The sequence below is a fragment of the Pleuronectes platessa genome, chromosome 2 (assembly GCF_947347685.1).
Source record: "Pleuronectes platessa chromosome 2, fPlePla1.1, whole genome shotgun sequence".
Lineage (NCBI taxonomy): Eukaryota > Metazoa > Chordata > Actinopteri > Pleuronectiformes > Pleuronectidae > Pleuronectes > Pleuronectes platessa.
This window is the reverse complement of record NC_070627.1, coordinates 13512450-13531367: the sequence shown is the minus strand read 5'-3', so window position 1 is coordinate 13531367 and position 18918 is coordinate 13512450. Positions and strand designations below refer to the sequence as shown.

The following is an 18918-nucleotide window of genomic DNA, read 5'->3' as shown; positions in this document are numbered from 1 at the left end:
ACCCATCACTGCGGCCTTCAATTTATCATTAAGTGCACCTCATCTGGTTCCGATTGTCCCGCCTACACACCACAGTGAGTCCAACTATGGTTTTGAGATAATCAGGGACATTAAAACCACTGTAAACATTATACTATAAACTACACGGGCAAGCTCATCCCCCTGTAGGTTATTGATGTTGAGACTTTTTAACTGAATACAGCACAGCATTGATTTTAGCACAAGGTGAATGGTTATAATATACATCTATATACTGTATTATGAAGTAGCAAGAACTGTCTGGTTTTTGTACCAAATCAGTCAAAGAAAAACGAGGCCATGAATCGAATGAATCGGTCCGCCTCAGTTTCCCTTTGTATGTGCACCACACAGGGAATAATAAGGACGTGTGGCAGGAGGTGTTTTTCAAGGATAAATTGACACTATAATCTTCTGGGTGGACACAGTGCGGACCCAGTTCACCCGGTCTGAGACCATGGGAAGAATTTATTGAATGTAAAGCCACAGTAACTGATAAAGAACTGTAAAGAATGAACGGATCAATAAAACGCCCCCGCTTTCCGTTGTCAGCCCATGTCATCGCCTTTTCTTACAGGAGCACCAGAAACAACGAAGACGTGTTCAAATGTCAAGCCGTGGATAGAATAAATCTATTCTCTGCACATGGAATAAACCACAATCAAATCCGTATTTCATGTTTTTATTGCTTTTATTATAGTAACAATTCACATGGATGCAGTGATGTGCAAGTTAAATCTATGCACACAACTTTATCACAAAATAGTAACATTCACAAACTTAAATTGATGAGCTACATAAAACACACCTTGTCGTTCTTTGCCTTCACAGCTTCACTTATAAATGAAAACACACTTTTTTATATGTACACAACAGTTGCTATTTCGACCTTTCGACTGATGGGTTTGCTCGTCTTTCCCCGCTGGGGCACGAGAGGGAGCAGTGATGGTAGGTAAGGGTCTGGGAGGACAGTGGAGGGGCCTGAGGCAGGGGAGGCCTCACTGTAGAGCTTTTACTCTTTTCCTTTTGGGGGATAGGGTCTTGGATACGGTCTTGTTTGAGGGCTTAGGGGGTGCAGCAGGACTTTTGTAAGTAGGAGCCTTAGCGGCTCCAGAGCCAGATGCAAGTTTTGAGGAGATGAGAGGTGTGCCATTGATTGAGGGGATTTCATCCATCGGTTCATCTCAGACAGGAGTGGCATCATCTCTGTCTGCTGAACGGTGTGATGGCTTTGCCTTCACAGCTTCACTTTAGGTGAAAACACACTTTTTTACATGTACACAACAGGTGCTTGCTCTTCTTTCCCCGCTGGGTCACGAGAGGGAGCAGTGAGGGTAGGTAAGGGTCTGGGAGGACAGTGGAGGGGTCTGAAGCAGGGGAGGCCTCACTGTAGAGCTTTTTACTCTTTTCCTTTTGGGGGATAGGGTCTTGGATACGGTCTTGTTTGAGGGCTTAGGGGGTGCAGCAGGACTTTTAGAAGTAGGAGCTTTAGCGGCTCCAGAGCCAGAGTTTTGAGGAGATGAGAGGTGTGACATTGATTGAGGGGATTTCATCCATCGGTTCATCTCAGACAGGAGTGGCATCATCTCTGTCTGCTGAACGTTGTGATGGCTCAGGTTCCTCCCTGGGCCTCTTCTTTGTTGCTTTCTTTGTTTTAAGGACTTTTGTGCTGGACTTAGTCCCTGATGATGAGGAGGATGGAGGTTGATGATCCCCGTCGCTGCTGCCACGACCTCTGTGATGAAGTGAGGGATGTTGGTTGTCGTAGTCGTTGCGGTGTTTTTTGTACCTGTCTGTGTCCTCTTTTTCCAATTGTAGACGCCTTTTTCTCTCCCGGCGATCATGGCCTCCAGGACTTGGTCCCTTTAGTTCATACGGTGGAGGCCCCCGAGGAGGTGGCTGCTGTCCACCAGGGCTGCGGCTCCGGAAGCCACCAGGGGAGCGAGACCGGGACCTGAAGGTTGCTGGTCCTTCTGCTCCCTCCCGGGGTCCGGCCAGTAAGGGAGGAGGAGACGGCAAGGGTGAGTGGGACCTTGACCGTGAACGCCTGTAACTGCGTCCATTGTGCCTGGAATAAGGGGAGCGTGGATAAGACCGCCCATTGGAGCGTGAATGTGAGCGGGCTCGACTCTGAGAGCCACCGAATGGAGAGCGACTGGGAAAGGAAAGAATGTAGAAGAAAATCAGGAAAACAAGAGAGAAAGAAATCAGCTTATGTAATAAAATGACTCAATGGCTTGAAGGATTATGCTTATGAACTAAAATCAATTTGGGAATGTCCTGTTGATTAAGTTACCTGGAATAAGATGGTCTTTGTCCTTTTGGTGAATTTTTGTACTCCATAAGCTCTTCGTGGAAGTCCATAGGAAATTCATCGGGTGTAGTTCTGTGAATACAAAGACAAGAACAGTCAAACTTTCAAAATTACTTAATCATAGTGAATGCATCATAATCCCGCCAAGTAATGTAAATTTGAATCAATCCCAAAACTATTAGCAATGTAGCTGTAGGACGACTCAAAACAAACACAAACTACTCACTTGTGCTGTCGGTGCCCTCGTCTGTTGCAATATTTCTTGGAGGGGGGGGGCTGAGAGAAGCGGGGTCCAAGTTGGGGTAGAGGGGGCCGGACACCAGGGGGGATCCAGGGAGGGGTGAGCCCACGTGGTCCAGGAGCATGCATTGGCTGGGGCGAGTAACCGAATGGAGGAGGTGGAAAGCCAGGGTTGTAGGGAGGAGGGTAGAGCTGGGGTGGGGGCGGGTACAGGTATGGAGACGGGTACACCGGAGGAGGTGGAGCTGTATAGACTGATGGATGTGGCGGCCTTATCGGTGACGGTAGGCCAAGAACAGATAAATGGGAACCCTGCGGAAGAAATCAGTGGAAGAAATTTAGTTACTTTTCAGAGTGAGGGTTAGGGTTAGGGAAGGATTAGGGTTAGGGTCTATTCCAGTTCTCATGGATGTACAGGTGCCTGGTAAGGATGCATCTAAGTAAGTTAACGACTCCAATAATAGAGCGTTACAGTGAATAGCCACTTATAGAATTGATTGTGGGATTGTGTAAATAAAACAGTTTTCCTTAAAATGCAGTTACTATCATAATGACTTTTGGCTTTCACAGGAGCTTATAACATCGTTTCACAAACTTGTGGTGAGTCTACCTTGGATTGTAAAAATATAATGGGTGATGATCAAAATCGGTATTCAGAAAATGAATGGGATTTTTATCTCTGTTGAGCTCTATAATAACAATGACAGATGCATTATTGTCAGGTCATCCGAGGGGACTCACATGTGGTCCAATTTCTGGGTCACTTTCTGGGCTTTGTCTCACAGTAGGTTCTGGATCAAATTCACTGAAACATAAACAAGCAGATACATTGAGACGAGTTGCAATGGCCCTTTACTTCAGACATCACATGTTGAGTGGGTGATTCCATGTAATTGTACAAACTATAGGGGACTAAACTCACCCAGGTGAGGGTGGGTCGCCCTGGTTGGTAGATTGCATAGGAGAATGTTGGTCAGTGACAGATGCCGGAGGAGAGGGTGCAGGGGGCTGAACCTGTGTCTGAGGTGCAGCAGTGAGTATGATGGCTGGGGGTGGGTGAGTGACATTGGCCCGCAGTGGGTCCAGCTGTCTTGACCGCAGAGGCCTGGACATCTGGAGGCGAGGTGAAGGCCGCGCTGCCTTTGGGACCTGCTTGAGTATGAGTTTGGTGTTTGGTGTTTGATTCTTGTGGTTATTCACAACCTGGACGAAGAGAAAGATTTGCTTAACACCTCTGATCAAACAAATAAGACATACATCAAACAGCATGTGTTTTTGAAATGGGTTACCTGTCGAAGAAAGTTGTTGGCAATGAGACTATCAGGTGAAACATCTGATTGTTGGCATGTGAAGCAGATGTGCTCCTCTGAGTCCAGTAAGAACGTCCGGATACCTGAAAACAAACAGTTATTTCAAAGCTTTGTTCCATTTGTCCAGCAAATTAACACACTGAAACAATGAAACATAGCCCAGGACGGATTTTTATTACTAATCCATGTCACGAGAAAGAACTTACAATCGTCGCAGTAACTGTTTCCGCAGCAGGGTATAACTACTGCGTCCGTCAACAGGTCCTTGCAGATTGGACACAGGAGTTCAGCAGGGATTGGGTTCGCCTCTTCCTCAGGTGATGAATCGTCATGTGGAACAAAGGGGGGGCGCTCCTTCTTTCCTCGTGCATACGCTTCCCTGTATGAACACATTCATAGGCCTTTGTCATAACAAGTAAAAAACCACAGATAACATTAAATGAAAAGATAAGTATGACGCTAGTTAATTCGGGTATAAGTTTTCTTGGTGGAGGAGGAGGTAAATAGTGTGTATTTGGGGACGTCCTTCACTTACGCATCTATTACAGGTATTGCATATTCTCCATCGCTGTTTAACATGGCTCCTTTGGTTCCAGGCTCTGCTTTCACCATGAAACTCTGAGGAATCCCCGTACATTTCCTGAATCGCTTAGGAGCCTCCACACTTTCGTCCTAAGAGAATATTCATACTCATTTAAAATCTAACATCACTACAGCAATGTAGTAACAATTAACTTCACAGAGAAAGAAATGAAATTATACAGGATGCTTACAAACATCGAGGGGCACTGTCGAATGTGATGACCAGGCTTTCCACAACGATAGCAGATATAGTTATCGGGTAGAGGTCCATATGGATTCTTGGAATAACTACAGAGACAAGCAAATCTTATTTTTCTAACTACACGTGAATGTTGTTCATATTCAAAATATATACGACTTCAGGCAAATAAAAGAGACAAATGTTTGTGTACTAACTTTATCGATGCATATTCATAGTTTGACTGCAACTTCATGGCTTCGATCTTGTCATCCTCTGATGCATTTGCGTCGACCAGGTTACCCGTCTAAATACACATGAGACAAAAGTAGGAAGTCAACACCATGAAATAAAAACTGGGACAAATCGATTAGACTAAAGAAACACTTTCTTGCAGTTGAGCCGGCATGTGCAGATACGTTACCTTGGCGAGTTTGGCGAGTGACGCAGAGATAGAAGAATCCTTCTGCTGGAGAATCTGAGTTCAGATAATACAGGTGTTAACAGAACATCTAAGCGATACACAGCGGAAGATAAGAGCCCAGATAGTTCCCCACCACATCTGTGTCCCTCACGCCATTTAAGTCTTCGCACCAAAATCAAGGTTTTTGTCCAGTAGTCAAAGTCCAGGAGATAATGCTTAGGTATATTAAAGTGAGAATTTAAACCACTGACTGTCCAGAAACCTAGACATGGATTACTAAGCTAAAGAGCAGCTCTCTACTGACGGCTTTGTGTTACAATCCAGAAAAGGTTAACAGACCCATCTGGAGCTGGGTCTTTTTTAGACGGGCGAGTCTGTTGTTTCTCTTATCACCCTCGTCTCATTCAGCAAGAATTTAAAACTTAAATATATTCATTTCAAAACATAAAACTATTTTCTAAAGAGAGAAACAACAAACTACTTTGGCTGTGGTGACTCCAAGAAACCCTCCCCAAAAAGACATCATAAAACACATAGAGGTTGAGATCTCAACACAAATGCAGCCGACACACGGTCAACAGAAGATACACAGAGCTCGATCATTGTTGACAGAATGTTTTTGAGACTTGTTACTAAAACCAGAAAGAGGGGGAGAGAGTGAGAGGTGAGAGGAGGAGAAAGACAGAGTGTTGTTTTTACATACCGGTTTAGGCGATCTAACCGCAGCTTTGGAATTAAGATGTCTGCAAAAACACACAGGACAAAAAGAAACCATCAGTTACCAACATTGTGACCAACTACAGGATCAATTTAACAATTATAACTAGGAAATCTAATATAAACAAACCAGTGACTTAAAACCATCAGGGACTTTACTGATTCCTCATAAAACCAGTAATAACTTAATACATACACAATGAACGTCTTGCCAGCGGGCTTTACTCCACCAGGCGGAATGCGACGCACAATCACGGAGGAGAGTCTCGGGATTTCGGCTTCATCATCGGTATATTCTACAAGACACAAGCAACAACTCATTAGAAAACAAAAACACAACAATCTAACAATGACTCCACATTTCACTCAATAGAGCTGAAATGCCTTTGTTAGTAAACAGATGCATGAAGTGGGTTTGCAAAGACATTGATCAAACTTATTTATTCATATATAAATAAACAATTTATAAAAAAAAGCGATGTGTTAAGTAATAAGGCTCAGGAGATAGTTGTTAGTCAAAACCCCGAAAGAGATTAAACAATTAATTAACAGAATGTTAAATGTTATTGCCAATTGAAAAGAAAATTACACTGTTTAGAGTATTTAAAGCAGCATATTGTGTTTATAACGTTATTCTAGTAAAACTAGGATGAACTCTATGGGGACGACTTTAGATAAAACAGGCAACATTGAATTTATCGTTTTTCACTCCAGGGAAATTACAAAGATTCAAAGAATTAAACAATCTAAGGTTTTTTTCGAGACCCAATATAATATAATTCTACTTGATACTTAATTGACTAGCTATAGATGTCAAAGCACAGAACATATAATTTGAGAGACTAAAATCTGTTGTTACACTGGGAAACATTTACTCAAAAAGATAAATAAACTATTATTCTATGAGCTGCTGATTATTTCAATGTTAGTTGGTTCAGAAAATCCACATAATGAACTGTGGAATAATGGAGAAAATGCCCGTCCATCATTTACGGTAACCCTCTAAAAATAATGTGTGACAGATGTGTCACACATAAGTGAGGCATCAGCTGACAACTTACCTTCCTTAGTCTGAGCATCGGAGATCTGCAGTTCGCAGTGTCTGGCCTTGAGGCGCTCCAGGCGCATAATCTGCCTTTTGAGCTCGCGGAGGGTGATAAAGATCCCAGTGAAAGGGACTGTGCTGTATGCCAGTTTTGAAAAAAACTTATAGTAAATACACGACATTTTCACAGGTCAATCAAGCACAGAGGGGGGGTGAAAAAACCAAAACCCACAGGCCTGGTATGGAAACAAAATAAAAACAGTGTGTAACGTATTCAGTCAATTCAAGTTAAATCCCCAAAATCCTCTTCGCTATTTCAACAAAATGCACAGGCTGGAACTGGAGCCAAACCAGGGCAGATTGGGAAAAAACCATTAACGGCAAGCCTAAATGATGGCCAGCAGCTCGTAGAGGGTCATTCGGTGTCAACAGAAACTGCAACTGATATGTCAAGAGAGAAACTGCTGCTGATATACTGCCACACTTCATAGTCAACCTTTGTTGTTACATAGATTAAAGGCAATGGCTATGCTGCCAAATTGTTTTTATTTAAAATCTGCAGTCCCCCTCTACACCAGCTGGGGGCGATAATGTACGTTGCTCGATTTTTGTTGTATAAGAAGAAGAAGAAAATTAACCGGAAGTTAAACTTCACAACAAATAAATTGCCGGGAAATCTGCTCCGTGAAACTATGTTAGGCAGCCAATGGACTTTTTATTTCATTTTAGTAAATTGTGTGTTTGTCTTTAGACTTGTGTAGAACCACAGTGTCTCTTAACGTGGGTTTAACATGGACGAATATGACAAACTGTTCGAGATCCAGGATGAGTTCGAGGACCAGTTCGCAGACGAGCTGGAGGTTCTGGCTCAGATGGAGGGTGAATCGCCAACAGACTTAAACTTTATTTCTCATTAACTCGTTTTAGCTTCTTTGTGCACATCCTCAGCAGTTAACAATAAATAAACAACTGAGCAACTGTTCATCTTAGTTAAGAAACATGACTTTATTGGTGTATCTCCACCACACACCACTCATATCAAGTCACATTCATATTTTTCATACAGGGTTGTCTTCTGGGTACATTTTATTACTGTTTCTAATGAATCTTTAAAAGCATTAGCACACTCACAAATAACAGTCCCCTGGTGAATTTGAGTATGTTTCATGAGTCAGATTTTTTACATCAAGATCTCTCCATTAACACAAATTCACTAAATGCTGAAAAACACAAAATCTCACAATGTTAAAGAAAGTGAGAAAGTTTCAATAAAATCTTGTCAGTAGTTTTTGCATGATCCTGCTCAAAGACAAACAGCAATGCAAACATAGCCTCAATGACAGAAGTAATGACTTTGTATGGTGGGAAAATGTCCCTGATCCCATGCAAATTAATTATACATATTAAAACAGCACATTTTCACATGAGAAAAGCTGGAAAGTGCAAGTGTTTGTTTGAAGAATTATGTACATTTTTAACGAGTTCTCAAATTTATTAGTTTTGTTGTTAGTGTTTCATCAGCTGATCATTTCTAGCAGTAATGATCATTATACAAATTTGTTTGTGAATGGCCCAGACGAAGCTCCCAAGGCGGACGGACATCAGACTCGGGCTAAAGGAGAAAACATTTCAGTCATAATGCACCTGCTGGGTGAGGAGCCCACCAGTGAGATCACTCTTGCTGTGTGCCCTTGATTTTCTTTGTTTTTGTCATGAGTTTGTACTTTAAATCTGATTTTGTCCTTTTAGCTCCACAGGCCAAACGGCAGAAGCAGGAACAGGGTGTGATCAAGCGGCTTTTCAGCAAATCACCAACTCAAGGTGTGACGTCGCAGAATGCTGTCGCAGGGAGAGTACATCAGTGTGACGCACTCGTCAGGGAGTCGGGTCTACCTCCGACAGAAAGAAGAATTAGGGACAAAGGTTAAACTCCTCAGCAGTGACACACAGACCCCTCATAGTACCTTGTTTTAAAACACTGACTAACTCCTACAAACCTCTGGTGTCCAGTACATACTGATAACTCACCTGTGTGCTTCTCCAGGTAGTGGAAACCAGAGTGGCACCAAACTCCCAGGGAGCACTGGTGCTGAGAGAGGAAAAAGCTGAGAGGGTGAGTAATTGTGACAGAGCGGCTCCGTCACAATTACTCACTCAAACCTAAAGGTTTAAAAGGGCAGCTTCAAGACCTTGAGGCTGAGTCTAAATCCAGTTACAGACAAGGTAACGTCAGAGCTCATGAGAGCATTAGACAAGAGTTTTTCCTGTCGATTTGATTTAAAAGTATATATTTTTTTGTATTTCTTGTAAATGTCCACAAGCACCTTTGAGAGCCGCCTGAAAATAAATTGAAAACAATTTTTTTTGACTACGCCTGTGTTTTCACACTCTTCGAGGAGTTTTTAAGAGAGACCCCGCCACAGTAATGCAGTGGCTGTTGTATGTGTATTAACTGGGAAGTAGATTGCACTGCACCATGCAGTTGATTCTCATTGGTCACGGCTGCAAAAGATGAATAATACAATATTTTCAATTAAAACTGAGTTTATCTGCTGCTGAATAAAGCAAATTTTTCAAGGATTTAAGTCATCTGAACAATGAAGACACCAAGCTTATCTTCTAATAAGTAAATAGTATTGCATTTTACAGTTATAATAGGAAATATGTAATCATCTATTTTTAATAAATATGAAAGAGGTTTTAATCTAATGTCTGTTTTCTTGTTGAGATCAAAACAAACTGTCAACAATAATTAAATGCTTTATCCAGTCCTCTAGCTGCTCAATATAATTCTATCATTTAGATCAATAAAATGGAACTTCTATAGTTTTTTCACATATTCTCCTCTGTTTTTAATCCCACAGCGCCATCAGCAGGTTGTGTTGAAATCTCAGCGCCTCACAGAGCTGCTGGCCAGGTATCCCCCACCCCCCTATTTTATCTAATTTATACACACATGCAAAAATCGTGAATATGAATACATGCTCTTTTTGCTGTTTATGTTCAATTACAGCAGTGTGAACGATGGGCTTGTTGAGTCTGAAAGCAGAGAAGATGAAGATCCTGAAGATCCTGATGACACAGAAGGTCGAAGAACGAGTCTCTGGATCGACAGATTTTCTCCCCGACACTACACAGAGCTACTCAGTGATGATGAGTCGTGTTTCTGTACAGCAGAGCATGTCTATGAATGTAAGAACAAAAGTGCTCTTTTAGGTATAAATCCAGGACACTGCTTGAACACCAGATGTGTGCGATTGCTTTTCGTTGCAGTTTACCAACCGCTGTCTGCTCAAGTGGCTGAAACTTTGGGACACTGTTGTGTTTGGAAGAGAGAGGAAGTCCCGCCCTGTCCGCCCTGTCCGCCCTGACAGACAGCCTTCCCAACAATACTCGTTCAAACCCAACCAAGGCAACCATAATCCAATTCGCTTCAAGGCCAAGATAGAGATGACTGAGAAGATACTTGAGGCTGAACTGGATCAGAACAAATGACCCAAATACAAGGTGGAACATCTGCATGATCGTGTCAGTAGAATGACCTTTTAGTTGATATAGACTGCTAGGTAGAGTGGTCGTCCTCCAACCTGAAGGTCGGCAGTTCGATCCCCAGTCTGACCCATCTGCATGCCGAAGTGTCCTTGGGCAAGATGCTGAACCCTGAATGGCCCCACATAAAATAACAAAGTGCTGCGAATAGATGCACTGTATGAATGTGTGTGTGAATGGGTGAATGTAAAACTGTACTGTAAACTACTTTGAGTGGTCATCAAGACTAGAAAAGCGCTATATAAATACAAAACCATTTAACATTTACCATATAAAATAACTAATTTCTCTTTGTCCCTCTCTAGGTAACATTGTTGTCTGGCCCTCAAGGTTTGGGGAAGACCACCCTGGCTCATGTTATCGTCAAACACGCTGGATACAATGTCGTGGAAATCAATGCCAGGTTAGAAAACTAAATCAACACTTCAACTCATGATACAAGTAAACGAACGAGAATCAGTTTCAGAGGAATCCACCCGTAGTGACTCCAGTGGGATGGTTCATGTTTTTACAGTGATTACCGCAGTGCAGAGGTTGACACACACACACACACACACACACCTACCTTGTTTCTGCGTTTGGTTTGTGCAGTCGTGTAGAAACTGTTCCTTTCCGCTTTATGAGAGAAAAAAAAAGACTTATAACTGATTTGTATATGTACCTCAAAACTCTGCAAAGTCAGCATTGTCATTGTGAGCAGTTGACATTACCATTGACTTTGCACGGATCATCAAGCAAAAGTGCAATTTCACAGAGCTGGTAGCATATCTGTGTTTTATTGTCATACAGTATATTTAGCATTTTAGCATATATATCATTTTAAATCCCATCAGAACAAGGTAAAGAAAAAAATCTGCTCAGCTAAAATTGTGTTTTCATAGAAAATCCAATTAACAACAAGTTACATTTGTTCATGAGAACTCGCCTTAACTTATAAAGAAAATGGAGAATATTCCCTGAACACGGATGTTGTGAAACGAAGGAGCAATGGGAGAAATAAACAATTTCTTATGATTAGTAATGCTGTTTACACGAGGTAAAGGTCGGCCTCATCCACAGTTCAGCTCCCTCTGGATTTGTCGTCCAATTAACAGTGTATGGCTCTCCGAGGGGGACTGGCAGGAAGACTGAGCAGTCAGTAATTAGTCTTCTCTCTCCGCAGGACATGACAGCAGTATTAGCACATGGGGCCGTCAGGGAGGCGACTGAAAGCAGAACCCACATCCTTCCTCCCAGAGGGGGCAGGGGTAGGTGCAGTCATCCTGTCGGGGTCAGCTGTCGAGCATCTGAGCGCCTGGGTGCAGAAACACACACTCTTGGTGCTGTAAAAGATTTTGTGCGAGAAAAGATCCCTCTTCCACTATTTCGGGAAAGCTTGACATGACAGCAACGCAGCTTCCCCGGAACACTGCAGCCAATGCTTTCTGCATTGAGGCCAGTCATTTATTGGGATGTTATTTATTAGGAAATAAAAAACCCTCGACAGGCTCTTACGCTGTCTCCCTTGCTCAGAGGTCAGGATCAGATGTAAGGACAGAATGCAGACAGGGTGAGGTGGGGATATGAGTGTCAGTCAAAAATACCTGTGGTGGGGGGTGGGCCCATGCAGGGACCGTTAACCTGATTCCTGCAGTCTCCCCACACACCCTGCTGTCATCTCCAGGATTACTATTAGTATCATAATACAGTGCACAAAGTTAAAGCTCATATATTGACTTATTGCAATTAGTAGATTGAGTTGTACCTCTTATACTTGTGAGATATTAATATCTTATCAGTTCTGTGGTTTTCATGCTTTAATCGACTTGAACTGTTAATATTCCTTGATGCTGCAGTGTATGATGAATTGATTACTGGAGCCACAACTTCCTGTAACTTTCACATGATTCTTGTTTAAGTGGAAATGAATTGTAGTCTGTCCAACATTACTGTTCATTAATCACAGTATTATTTATTTTTGATTGTGTATACAAACTAGAGTGGCTCTCAGAGAACACAAACCGCCGCCAAGAGACTTAATTTAAATTCACTAGATCGAGATTTGTATTTGGATCTACATCAAATAGCTCAAACTCAATAAATATCAGTCCCTTTAAGGTGCATGATTTTTATTTATTTGTTATCATCAAGAGCCATTAATTATCCGCAGTCAACTTAAATGTTGAAAAATGTCAAATATTAAAAAAACTTCTGGATCTGCCCCCTGATCTGGATCCACACCAAAGCTTAATGGCTTCTTTCCTGTACCACACCCGATCCTTTTCTAGTTTTGTGTCAATCTGTCCGGAAGTTTTTGCATAATCATACTAACACACAGACAGATAGACCGACAAATGCAAATTAACTTTAGTGGAGGTTATAACCTGAAAATCTAAAGCTGTAAAAGTCCCATGTTTGTTAGACAGTTCCTGTTGATTAAAGCCTGTTGCTGGAGGTTTCTTCTATTTTTGTGTCTGATACATCATCATATGTAAATATTTTATCCTTAACAATCCAGTCTGGGAAGTTTTCTGTTGTTTGACCCACAATGACTTAAATTATCAGGTTACATGAGTGCAGAGCTGGTTGTAAAGCTGTATTCAGCACCCACACACTCCAAACACCAAACAGCCTATGCTGTGTCCCAAATCCACTAATGGGAACAATGTGTGCAACAGATGCGGTGTAGTCCAATCTCACTGCAATTAAATTTACCAAGGATAATTATAATGTGTGTCTTATGAATTTATTTTTCTTTGTCCTTTCTGGATGTGTTTAACAACCACTCAATTCATTTGCTATTTTCCAATTTGAATGCAGCTTCTTTTCTTTGCTGTCTACTTCATACTGTTTTACTACTTTTACTTTACTTTGGGACTTTTCCACTGTGAACACATTATTCATGTGTTAATAGAATTAATGTACAGGTATGCAAACTGCATTCTAGGGTTGCAAATAACATCAAATTCACCCAACCAACCAAATGGTCCATTAAAAATCTGCAACAAAAGAGTGCTACACTCACAGATACTATAGACACTATATACATCTAAAAAACATGCAAACAGAGATGAATATTTTGGATTTGGTTGACATTTCAAAGTTATTTAGTTCAGGATAAGTATAGACAGTTTTAAGGAAACTCATATTCATTGACCTCTGTGACTTTCAAATAACGACTATTAACAGTTACTTGAAACAAGTGCCCTTACAGAAGGGCCTGTTGATCCCTTGGACCGCTGGGCCTGTGCTGAACCTCATAGGCAACTATCTTTTATCAGAAGCTTTTGAAATGTGAGCATGGGCACCAACTTAAAGCAGATATCGATATGCAAAGATAAGAAAAGGTAACTACTGGATCGTTCTTTTACAAAATAACTTTCTAGATATAATTATACATTATAGAACAATCACCTATTGCATTTGTTGTTGTTTTGGATATTGCTTGATATGAATAAAGCTGCTATTTGGTGCAACAATCTTTGTCCATGTGCTGCTGCCTTCTTGGGATTAGGGAGACTGGGGGACTATTACATGTTATGTCCAGGTTTCCCCATAAGAGTTGTATTTCATGAGCTTATCATTTTCAAATTATGAGCAACATGATAGTTCAATATCCAAACCCAGGCGGAACACGGGACCTGTAGGGCCCCTGTGTGTTGGGGCCTGGTTGGTGGTGCAGCCTTGGGGGAAGAGAAGTTGTTGTTTAACAGTTTATTAATTTAATACTTGGTGTAACTGACCTTGTAACGAGTTGAGTTTCGACATCAGGGCTTACGGACACTTGGATGACACCGCTGGAACAGTATGGAGGCATTTATCTTTTTTCTTTTATTTTTTTTAGAAGCATCTTTCACCATTTACTTCAATTGAATTCGATTTGCCTGCGATGCTTTTTACCCCTGAACCTCCCAAAGCGTTTTGTGGATTCGAACCCTTCACCCTCCCCTCCATCGGCAAAGTGGAGAGCAGATAATGAGTGCATTTCAGTTTTGGGTGAACTATCCCTTTAATTAAAAAATTCAAATGTATGCGGATGACAAATCCCACGTGGCTCTGCAGAGATAAATAAAACCAAACTAGATTCTTCTGCTGCTCCTCTGTTGCCTGGCGAGCGTGAACGCGCCTGGAATCATCCACGGGCTGCTGGTGAAGAGAGAGAGAGAGAGCTAGGGAGAGAGGGAGCTGTCGGGGACGCGCCGGCTTGTGAGCTGGTGTGGTGGTGTAGTTGGTGTTGTGGTGTTGTTGGTGCATGTGGGAGCAGGAGCAGAGACTCCGCAGTGTCTTGGCAGCTGCATTCGAGCATCTCCCACCGCCCGCGATGCCTCCCATGCCTGAATCCTCCTCTTCATCCTCCTCCTCTTCCTCCTCCTCCTCCTCCTCCTCCTCCTCCGCGTCTACTTGACAAAAGACAAGCGACATGAACTCGAGAGGAAACTGATCCCGGACCTTCAGCACCACCCACCCGCCCACCCTCCGCTGCTCCCCGCTGCTCCCCGCCTCTCCCCCGGTGACAGCCTCATCATCCACGCATCGGGAGAAAAAGAAAAAACACCCGCAACGAGATTTTTCTTTAATGGAAAATGGCGATAGGCACAAGGTGTTGCAGCATCGCCTGCTTGGTATCTGTCCACATCCTCCTGGCGGGATTCAGCGCGTCGTGGCCTGGAGCGGAGGCGCTCACGTTCCCACAGCAGTACACGTAAGTAACGGTCCCCCTGGTGGGAAACGTGTAGTGACAGGATGTGGATGGGAGACAACTTCGGGCTCGTCCACACAGAGATACTTCGGACCCCCCCCCCCCCCCCCCTCTTTATTCTCTCTGTTATATAATTTACAGTGTTGGCGATTGCATGGATGTAAAGGCAGGGTGTTAAAAGCTGTGCAGGGTGGTTGTCCACACTGGGACTGCATGATATGTGTATGCATATATCTTCAGATCATTGCGGAGATAAATGCGAAATAACATGTTATTGCTTCAGTCAAACAGAACACCTAGTTCATGTTTGTTTAGTTGCCAAGTTAGAATTAATAGCAGACATGATTACTCATATTCCATGTAAGTTCATTTTTAATTTCCAGTAATTAATTTCCAGTACAATTTAGATCTGGTGGATATCTGCCTGCACTGAATTTAAGATTACACCCCTGGTTTGCCTTCGATGTTAGATCATTAGTTTGGAAAAGAATATGGTTGATGCTAAGCTGTGATGTGAAGTGACACTTTGACTAAATTAATGCCAGTTAAGTTATAGCTGAGGTTGTCTATAGCTTAAAATAGTCCTGAGGTACTATCAAAAGATCAAGGTTTACATTTTTCCACGCAGGCTTTCAAGTGAATAGCGAAAATACTTTTTTAATTTTGGTGAAAGGCCGATTTTAAGATAATCCTATCTTAAGCTAGCAACCTTTAGAGTCGACAGCCGGCAATACTGTAGCAGCTCTCAACTGTAGAAGCACTGCATGCTCAGATATTCACGGAGGAATGAAGGTGTGGTTCCTGTTCCTGCTCAATTCCTGCAATGGAATGAACAGTTTCTATTTCTTTTTTCAATTAATCATGTTCTTGGTTCTTCATTCTTAACCTCTAACCCGCTGCTGTTAAGTACAGCTGATGCTTAACTTGAGACCACAGTTATCTGGGCCCACCTCCAGGCTCTGCAATCAGGCTGCTCTGGAGGGAGAATCATGGCCAGATGGTCCACTCATCTTCAGGGCACACAGCGGGGGGATTTCTGGCCAATCACAACGGCGGATCCAAGCAGTATTTACCAATTAGGAACGGGGGTCTATAAATCTGGGCGGCGTATGTGCGTGTGTATGTGTGAATTTTATGATGAATTGGGTTATTTCAAGTAGGGTATAGCGGCTGCATTCTCTTCCTCCTCCTCCTTCGTCTCTCCCCCGATTTTCTGCTGAGTGCTCTGAAACAACTACATAGCCCTCTGCCCTAGGTCTCTTCATGTAAGATAAATGAAGCAGAATCGCTACGCTGAAGAACAGCATCTCATTCCAATTAAGAATTAATACTGCAGCAGTGAGGATTTATTCCCCCTCTCCCTCTCTCTCTCTTCACCCTTTTCACTCCCGCCCTTTCTGTCTTGACTCCGTCTGTCTCCGTCTGCAATTAGATAGATAGATAGATAGATAGATAGATAGATAGATAGATAGATAGATAGATTGATCGATCCAGTGGTTTTCAAAGTGTGGGACCATCAGTAGAAATATGTGAAATGGGCATAAAGCTGGATGAATTGGATTCCTATCGGATCAATAAACATACAAGAGTGTTCTGACGCTTGAAAGACATTTAGCATTTGCAGTAATCTACAAAAATGATTTTATTAAGTGCAGCATGGGTGGAGATCGATCAGAGAAAGTAAGAACAACGGGTGATGCTCACCATCATGCAGAATGCAGAACAGTTGAATCTAAAATCTGTCGCGCTCTCAAGTTCAATTTCTGTGTAGCAGGAGATGCTGTAAGAGAGGTTTCAACACCTGGTTAACACACACATGCTGAGTCCAGCACATCTGTTTGTGTAGTGGACTGTTGCCAGCAATTTAGTAAAAACACTAAGGGCCCTATGTAACACCCAGTGCAAAGTGGCACCAGGCGTGACCTTTGCTTGTTTCAGAATGACATAGTCATACTTTTTCCATCAAGCACCTATTGTGTAAAAAGCAATAGCACCCATCTGTATCAAGATAGACATATCTACCTTCATAGGCAGGTGCACAACACGTGTACAGACTGCTTTTTAAACAGATAGGTGTTGGGCTTGTGTGCAAAGTGAAACATTTTGTTTGCAGAAGCAAAACCACCCTTGTAATAGCAATCCATCAAGTGCAGCTGGCTTTCAAAGAAAATGCAAGATGGTACCCTGAATGGTTTATTGCCCAAAATTCATTGAAAAACATAAGCCTATATGACTCACATACGTAAACATAGAAGTGGCGAGGAGGCAGAAATGTTAGCTTCTTGTGGTAAAGCATGGCTTCACATGGAGTTCAACTTTTTTGTCTTTGACCAGCAATGTCTCAGCTGATAGCAACAATGTTTGTGTGGTGGACCCCTCTTGGCTGTCTGCAGCCATAGTTTTGAAAGTGAGCCAAGATGGAGGAGACCCTGATATAATAGCTGTGTTGCACCACCCGGTACTTGATGATGTCTGAACTGGCAAACTGCACCACTACCTTAATCACAACCATAAACAGACTAAGACAACACAACTGATTTCCGTGTGCGTCACAATGCTAATTTAGGACTAAATAGTCTTACCAATTCATCCTGGGAGAGACATGAATGTATGCAACAAATTCTTTCAAATTCATCTCACAGTTTTAATTCAAAACATCTTTAAAAGAAAAATCCAAGAGATCACCAGAGTAAAATGTGTCTTCTGACCCTGAATGGCCGTATATGTCTCCTCTATCTGCCTCTTATACTCCACCTAGCGCTCTGCTGCTCCACCTCCCGCTCTTGCTGCTGTAAGGAAATATGGGTCACATCATGTAGAGCTTCTCTCACTCTCGTCCCAGGAGTGTATGAGTAGAGCGGGTAACAGTGAGGAAGTAACCTGTGTTATTCAGCCACTGCATCGCACCACAATGATACAGAGTTCTCAGCTGTCCCACAGGGCTGGAGAAGAGAGCGAATGAAGCACAGAGTTCGCTTAAAGCATAATGTCTCTTATAAACTATTTTGAATGAAGATGATGGTAATAGATAAAGAGAAAGACATTGGGTCCATTACATTTATCTTTTTTGGTTGCCATATACACAGCTGCTGCTCTTTTTCAGAGAATTCTTCACTGTTGCTGCTTCAAGCTGAACATAATTTCCCTTTTCCATAGCGCTGTGCCTGTTGAAGACACTTTGTCAAGCATCACATCCTGAACGGGCAATTTAGAGTGATCGTCTTGAGGTGTTTATTTCAGTGTGAAAAATCTATCACTGGACTACAGGCTTTCTATTCATCATTAGATCTGAGGGTATTTCGCTTCATCAGCAGAGGAGAGGAAAGCTTGGCTATTTCCAAAAAAGGTTTTGTCTTGTCTGTGGATGTGGACAGTTGAGTGGGGATTTGTGGCTTGTCCGATAAACAAGCCAGACAAGACTTTAATCTGTGATGTTGCCTCGTAACTCTGCCGGGAGCTGTTTGACTGATGATGGATCGACTCTCTGGGCACTTACAAGATCCTTGGCAATTTTCCGCGAATTAAGATTTATTTCCTCGCTTGCACTAATTTCGGTAAAAAGGTCAAATAGATGTTTCCCCTCTGCAACGTCGTCTTTGTTTCATTCGGTCAGACTGAACTGCAGGATTGCATGTTCAGCCAATGAATGGCGGTTGATGCAGTGAAAGGAGGCAGGTGAAAAGGGGGAGTTGTGAATCGTAAGTGATCCTCAGGGTGTCTTGAGGACAAGGTGAGCACACAAGGAGTCTGTAACATAAACACTGTCGTATTTATTATAATCTCTATTGATTGGTTTGCACCTTAAGCTGTCCTTCTCTTTTTGGCTTCAACATGGCGTTATCCAAATTTGAGAGAAATGAGTT

At 42.4% G+C, this 18918-nt stretch overlaps 1 pseudogene; it reads right to left on the bottom strand.

Annotated features, from left to right (window-relative positions):
- Positions 1 to 1331: 1331 nt before the first annotated feature.
- LOC128461361 (E3 ubiquitin-protein ligase RBBP6-like) lies at positions 1332 to 7010 on the bottom strand (annotated as a pseudogene).
- Positions 7011 to 18918: the final 11908 nt, after the last annotated feature.